Source organism: Muntiacus reevesi, chromosome 2 (assembly GCF_963930625.1).
Source record: "Muntiacus reevesi chromosome 2, mMunRee1.1, whole genome shotgun sequence".
NCBI classification, from domain to species: domain Eukaryota; kingdom Metazoa; phylum Chordata; class Mammalia; order Artiodactyla; family Cervidae; genus Muntiacus; species Muntiacus reevesi.
This window is the reverse complement of record NC_089250.1, coordinates 58215014-58222902: the sequence shown is the minus strand read 5'-3', so window position 1 is coordinate 58222902 and position 7889 is coordinate 58215014. Positions and strand designations below refer to the sequence as shown.

The 7889-nt window shown below is 47.8% G+C and overlaps 1 protein-coding gene across 1 annotated transcript in view; it reads left to right on the top strand.

The window, feature by feature from the left end:
- Positions 1-1536: 1536 nt before the first annotated feature.
- SNPH (syntaphilin) overlaps positions 1537-7889 on the top strand; it is a 44005-nt gene continuing 37652 nt past the window's right edge. Inside the window, exons 1-2 of the mRNA XM_065919712.1 lie at positions 1537-1658; positions 1897-2006. The gene's annotated coding sequence lies outside the window, so the exon portion shown is untranslated. The remainder of the gene's footprint in view (positions 1659-1896; positions 2007-7889) is intronic.

Sequence of the window (7889 nt, the reverse complement as noted above, 5' to 3'; positions counted from 1 at the left end):
ATATTGTAAATATTATAATTATGTGTTGTAAATATTCACTATTTCTTACCAGGCCAGTATTGCAGAGTCATGATATGAGGTCAGAGAATTCACTTTACAAATACTTCTCTGGAAAAGTCAGCTTAGGGTGAAGGGTACCAAGTTAAGCCTTGCCAAGAGTAGACAGAGACTTAAGGACTTAGGAATCTTGGAGACTAGGATAGTATCTGACCTCATGTTCTATAGAAACTAGGGCTTGGCACAATGCATGCTTACTCTTTCATTTACATAGTCAATATTTATGAGCATGTGATATGTGTCAGGCAACATCTAAGCAGTGGGAATATGGCAGGAGATAAAGTCCCTACCTTCATGAAGTGTACATTCTAGTGGGGGTAATAATGAAAGACTACAAATAGTAAAAATTTAATATGGTGCTGAAATACAGCAAAACTAGGGCAGAAGAAGTGAAGGAGGAGGGAGTCACTATTTTATTTAGGGTGGTCAAGAAAGGCCTGGCTTCCCCGGTGGCTCAGTGGTAAAGAATTCACCTGCCAATGCAGGAGACAGGTCTGATAGCCCGGTCAGGAAGATCCCCTGAAGAAGGAAATGGCAACCTGCACCAGTATTCTTGCCTGGAAAATCCCACGGACAGAGGATCCTGGCAGGCTACAGACCATGGGATCGCAAAAGAGTTGACACGATTTAGCAACTAAACAACAACTGGAAGAACTGAGGGATGATTTGAGTAAAGGAGTTACTGATCAGATAGTTAGGGCTGGTTCTGAAGGAGGGAGCACCATCCCATTGCACCCAACTTCCCACACATAGAGCAGATAAGAATCTAGGCCCAGAGAGTAAGTTACTTTATCTAAAGTTACAGGACTAGAAGTGGAAGGGCTAGGAAGAGAGTCCAGTTTTCTAGACTTTTCCCACTTGTTTTTTTCTCTTCTTCCCTGTGACAGTGGTTGGAAGACAGACACAGAGGGGAAAGGTGTATAATGAACACTTATTTTAGGTTGTGATTGTTTTTATCTTTCCATCTTTCTGACGATTCACCATCTTAATACCTCAAAGAAAAACATTTTTTGTTTTCAGATATTTAAGATTCTTACTATCATTTTTCTAAGTAGTCTGAGTACTGTTTGCATTAAATATTCAGAGGTACTTGAGTGAAAATATTCTTCAAGGAATTAGGATCAAATGACTATTTAAGATCACCATGTGACATGAAGTGAGTTTGGTATCAACACCCCATGTCACAGATGAGAAAACTGAGGCCCAGAGAGGTGACAGGACTAGTCCAGGGTCACACGACCTGTCAGTGAGCCAACATGCTCTGGCCAGGTGCCACCACCGGCTCTACGTACAGGCCGGTGTGGAAGTGGGAGAGGCCACCCCTATTCGGTACATGCTGGCATCGCCGCTCCCGAAATCTCTTGGAGCAAGATGCTAACTATCTCTTTAAGAAGGAAAGTGAAGACGGGGCGCTTACGCAGCTGCCGGCGAGCCGCCGACTGGCTGGTCCCCTGCATCCACCTCACCCTCCCTGTCCCTCCCTCCCTCCCTCCCGGCAGCCCCAGCCCCGGCGAGCACCCAGCTAGCCGCCTCCAGCAGGGGCTCCGGAGAGCAGTTCGGCGGCCTGGGCAGGGCAGCCGAAGCCATGGAAGCCTCCGCAGGTGATGACAGGGACCTCCGGGGACCACCGCCCCAGCGGTGCCGCAGCGGCCCAAAAGGCCAAGTGTGGGTGGGGGAAGGGGAGGCGCGGGAGAGCGGCCGGAGCGCCCAGCTGTCAGCCAGCCCTCCAGGCTTTTCGGGCTGCGGCGGCCCGGCTGTCAGCGGCCGGGGGATTCGACCGCCCCGGGTCCCCGCCCACGCTCACCCGCCCCTGTCTGTCTGTTTTCCCCACCGCCGCAGGTTGCTGATCTGGGCCAGGCAGCTGCAGCAGCGACTGCAGAGGCGCTGCGCCAAGCCGGGCCGGAGCGGTGAGAGCCGCCGGCGGGGCTGCGGAGGGCCAGTGGACTCAGGTGAGGAGGCCTCGGCGGAGCCGGGAGGGGGGCCGCGTGTGCTGCACCGCTGCGGGCTGCGGGCGGGGGCCGCTCGCTGCGGTAGAATCCCTCAGAGGGCACCAGCCGCGGAGGGGTTAACAGTGACTCATTCTTACCCTCCCTTCATTCCCCTACACCCTTCTAAGCGCCCCACCACCGCCACCACCTTGAAATTCACCAGTTAGAGGATGCTTGGTGGCAGCAGAGAAGATGCCTGAAGTGGGCGATTTTAGGGGATTTTAGGGACCACCCCGTTCCTATTTGTCTTCCTGTTCCAGCATTTGGCAAACATTTAAGCCTCTTTCCTTCTTGGAGAAGGAGCAAGTGTACCTGAGGGTGGCGGGAGGATGGAACCTCAAGCCCAGCCCAAGGTCAAGTGCCAATGACTTCTTCCTTCCCTTATTCCCCTCCTGAGAAGAATCAAGGCCCTGCGGTAGATCTGGAAAAAAATGCCCCTGACCCCTAGAATAGGAGTTCTGAGCCTCAGCCTCCCTGGAGCTTCCTCGAGATGTGATAATTTCTCCTTCTGCTCCTTAGCCGGGAGTTGGGCTGTTGGGGACACCAACTAGCCAGGGGAGTCCCACATTCCCTCCCTCACCCCTACAGTCTGAGGAGAGGCCTGTTTCCTCACCTTCTCTGTCCATCTGGAGGTGGGATGGGCTGGAGTTGCTTCCCCAAAGAAGGTGATCTCTGCAGGCAGGGTGGGGGAGGGAAGGTGCCAGAGATTGGGGTTCTCGATGTCCCTTAGCCTGCTCAGAGGCCCCAAGTAGCCATCTTAAAATTCTTTAGGTGTGGGTGTCTGTCTGCTTGTCTGTTAAATGCAGGAGTTGGATTAGATGGTCTGTACAATTTTAATATGCCATTCAAGCAGCTCTTACATGTCAGGAGGACATCCCTATTAAAAGCAACCTAGAATTTAAACTTGGGTCTATGAAATATTTGGGGTTTCCTCAGTTGATCTCTTTAAACTCAGGACTTCTCAAGGGAAGCATTGACTATGTGGGCCTTATAGAACTGGAGGCTTCAGACCGTCCTGTATTGGCATATCCTGTGCCATCACTGGAATTACCTTTGTCAAGTTACTTCCCTCCCCCAAGCTTCAGTTTCCTCATCTGTAAATCTGGGAAGAATTTCTCAGAGGGTTGATGTGAAGACTGAATGAGACCCATATAAAAGCACTAAAAATACTGCCTGTACCTGGCACATAGTAGGTTCTCAGGGATGTGGGACTTGGGAGATAGACTGGAGGAAGAGGGGAGGGGTGGCTCCTCTTAGTCCTGTGTTTTCTCACCTCCCCGACCCCACCCGTCTCTTCCACATCCTTGTAGATGGTTCCCTGCCAGGGGATAATGTGTGCTGGAGTGGGCTGGGCTGCCAGGCTGAGGGGCCTAGGAAGCAAGCAGGAGGTACAAACATTTCTACTGCAAGGGTGCTGACATCATTCCAGCAAATGATGGTCCCAAGGAGGCACATGTAGCCCAGCACTGGGTTTGGAAAATGTTGGCGTCAAAGAGCAGAGCCCTTTAGGGACCAGAAGCATCAAAATCTTATGTGCTGACAGGCAGGCAGGGACTAAGCCTTCCTGTTTTCTCCTGGATCCCACTCCTGCTCCCTTGCACTCCAGGAGTCTCTCACTAGAATCTCCACAAGATACGGAGGTCAAGATTTTGGTGTCTGCATTTCCTATTCTTTATCTTCCCTCCTGCTGTCCTGTTCAGCTTTACATTCACCCTTTCTTGTTGTAGTTTATTCCACAGATACATTCTGCCTCTTGACAGCATGATAAAGAAGGCTCCCCATAAGGGTAGTGCAGGGCATTTTGCTGCTGCACCATTTGGGCCATAAGAAATTTCCCCAACTCCACTACTTCCCCATTAATTTGTGAGCTTCTCCCAGCAGAGGCCTGGATTTTTTTCTCTCTATGTCTTCAACCTCTAGCCCATGGCTAGGCATAAAGCAGGTTCTCAGTAAATGTTGGATCAAATAAGTTTGAGGAAATTATGTCCCTAAGCTAACTAGGTTAGAGAGAAACTGCAGGAGTGTGTTGACAGTGTAGGGAAAAGCATTGTTAAGTATGGTACTGTGCCAATTGTTGGTTGTCGTTATTATTGCTCTTACTATTGCTATTGCCAGTGGCCAATACTTGTTTTACCTTCTCCCTGAGTCAGGCTTGAAGGAACTAGATATGCCTTGGGGAGTGATGATGTTGACAAACAGGTGGTTCTGGCTGGTGAAAGATCAGCATAAAGAGAAGAAAATTGGGAAGAGAGTGATTCCAGCCTCTTCTTGTATTTCGGGGAAGGAGCAGAAAAGGAGAATCAAACAAGTCAAAATGGACATGTAGCAAAAAATCAGGAGACCCAGGTCCCAGGTCTTCTTCTACTACCACCACATTGAGTGACCTTGGGCCAATCATACCTCCTCTCAGGACCTCTAGTTCCCCAGGTATAAAATGAGAAGACATGATCCCGAAGCTTCCTTCTGCTTCTGACATTTTGTCAAGTGGATTTTGTTAAATAAAAATAAGACAACTATTATTACTCTGAGTATCATTTATGGAATAGCAGACCATTACCTATTTCAGATAATCCTTGTAACAGATTATATTGATGTGAAAGTGAAAGAGTCTGAGGCTTAGAGAGAGTGACCTAAGGCTACAGAGCTCCAGGTGGCAGAACTGTTATCCGAGACCTGGTCTGTCTGAGTCGAAAGGGTGAGCTCTTGCCAAGGTTTTGCTACCCTGCTTCTAGTTGCTGTGAGGTGTGTGTACACTTGTAACTGTACCTAGGGCTTTGGAGAAGGGGAAGCTGTGAAGGATTCGTGACAAAAGATCAGGCATTTCCCCCAAGGGACTGTTGCGGGGGAACTTGCTGGGTTGACGAGTGTGTAAGTTGGTGCTGTGAAGTCTTCCTTGCAGTATGAGCTCGGCTTTGCTGATGAGTGACCGATGCCCCTTTACCAAGGAGAACGGCTGGGAGTGAATGACAGTCCTGACAGGCACACGTTTTGAGCTCCTCCTAGGTCCTGTGCTGTTTTATACAGGTTCACTAACGCTTCAAATAATCCTATAATGTAGGCTTAGACTTTAATCTTACCCATTTTATAAGTGAGGAAGCCAGGGCGGTGAGGCAAAGGATCTTGCCCAGAGTTACACAGCTAATGTGTGATAGAACCAGAGACAGTTTAGCTGAGAGTTGAAAGAACTGCTTTTAGCCAGAGCCTTTTCACTGACAGCGTGACTTTGGGTTAGCCAGTTTCTTTCTGCATGTCCCAATGCACTGGATGCCTCTGTGACTCTAAATGGCCTAAATGCTGCCTTGTCCCAGAGCAGGAGTGGAGGGGTTTCCTTGTCTGGCTAAACATAGATCAGCCTTTGTCTATTATTTATTTATCAGGCCCTAGACCAAGCACATAGGATACAGAAAAGAGTAAGAGGCTATTCCTAATTTCAAGCAGTTCACAGCTAATAGAGGGAGACAAATATCTAAGCCTGTGGGTATGGTTGGACCATCTAGGAGCTGTGATAACACTGATGTGGATGTAATGGGACAGGGAGAAAGGGATGGCCTCTCCTATTCCATGGGTCAGGAAGACTTTAGAGAGATGATGCCATTTTCTGCATTAAATTTGCATATAATAGTAATAATAATAAATGGTCTACCCAGATTAGGACATTTCTGAGGAGTTTTTGACTCTTCACTGCAGCAACCCAAAAAGTGGCCACAATCTGAGGGACCATCCCAACTCACTCTGTGGCTCAGTTCCAAAGGAACCATCCATTTGTCTCAGGGGGACTGGAACCTTCCCTGTCATCAGAGGCCTCTAGAAGCAGGACTCTGAGGCTCCTCTTGGAAAGCCTGTCTAGTGCTTATAACCATCCAGTAGGCTTGGAGACTTCTTCCTCGTGTCATTATTCCATCTGTCTGGAGCACCTGACACCTGGAGAGATGAAGGCATTTACCCAAAATTACTCAGCTAGGCTGGGATCAGAACTCTGGCCTTACGGAGATTGCATTTCTGAGCCATAAGGGTATCTTTGTACATCTAGGTCACTAGGGACCTAAGGGGCCGTTTCTTCATTTGATGGGCAGCTCACACCGAGTCGAGGTTTGGTGCAGATGATGTAAAGCGAAGGGCTCTTAGAGAGAGGAGGCCTGTGTTCCCAGGCTGCTTTGTACTGCTTGATGAGCAGGTATTTATGAAGTGTTTGTCATATGCTAGCACCTCTGAATTGAGGTACTGAGCCAACCAAAAGGGAACATCTGGGAAGCAGGCTGGTACAGTGGAAAGAGTGAGTGCCAAGGAGACAGGAGACTGACCTCAGTTCTGCCTGGACTCCCCGGGTGGCCTGAGGCAAGGCTCTTTGCTTTTCGACACCTGCAAAATGATAGGCAGAGGTGGTGATCTCTTCAAGCACTGACTGGTTAACAATTCAGCAACACTTTCTTCTGTTCTAGAACCACTTTAAGGGGTACAAGAGTGGATAGAATACAGATAACTGTAACCTGAGGAAGAATGAGATAAATATAACTAGAGGTATGAACACATGCTCTGTGGGTTTGCTGGAAGGAGAGGATTTGGGAAAGGCTCAGTTCAAAAGCTACCTCTTCAAAGATAGGATGAGATGTGGATCAAGGTGGGGGGTTTTTGAACCATGAGGAGTAGCAGAAACATGCTTTCATTCTGGACAGGAAGGCTGTACAGCAGAGCAATGGTCCTCAGACAGATTTCAAAGATCAGTAAATTTGAGAGTCTATCCTAAGTTGGCCAACTTTTTACTCTGCCAAATAAGGGCAAATAACACTTGCTCTATTTACTATTACAGTCATATATAGAGAAAAAGAACATTTTAATACATTTATCCCCAAAGTAAGAAGGCTATATAAAATCAGGGGGAAAAATGATTCCTTCAAATCAAATGCATTTTGCTTTATTTAAAGACTCACTTCAGGGATTTCCCTGGTGGTCCAGTGATTAAGACTCCAAACTCCCAATGCCTCGGTTCAATTCCTGGTTAGGGAACAGGATCTCACATGCCACAACTGAGACCCAGTACAGTCAAATAAATAAAAATAAATATTAAAAAAAATGTCTCACTGCATTGTCCATATTTTGCATCAGACCAAGGGGCTTCCCAGGTGGAGCTAGTAGTAAAGAACCCGCCTGCCAGTGCAAGAGACCTAAGAGACACAGGTCCAATCCCTGGGCCAGAAAGATCCCCTGGAGGAGGAGGATCCACTCTAGTGTTCTTGCCTGGAGAATCCCATGAACAGAGGAGCATGGCAGGCTACAATCCATAAGGTCACAGAGTCGGACACAACTGAAGTGACTGCACACACTTACTGTCCTTGAGTTTGGCTCTGAAGTCAGGCTCTTGGGTTCAAATCCTGGCCAAGTAATTTTTTCTCTAGAGCCTCTGCTTCCTCATCTGTAAAATGGGGACATGATGCTATCTATCTACCTCCTAAGGTCACTAGAGGAGGTTCATATGCTATAATAAAACATGTAAAGGAAGGGACCTCAAACTCTGTTGTCCATGTTGGGCTTTGGGGGATGATAGCAAATTGGAGAGTGTTTGCTTGACAGAGGCAGCTGCCATGCAAGAATGTGGGTCACATGTTGTCGGATCATCTCATATATAAGAAAGAAATCCAGGTCTTTCCCTGGCTGTCCAATGGTTAGGACTCCATGCTTCCACAGCATGGGGCATGGATTCGATCCTTGGTCGGGGAACTAAGATTCCACAAGCTGCGTGACCAAAAAATAAATAATTACAATAATAAAAAATAAGACAGAAATCTGAATGTTTGTGACATCTTTTGATTTTTTTTTTAATGTGGCCAACTAGGCAGCCTTTTAAAA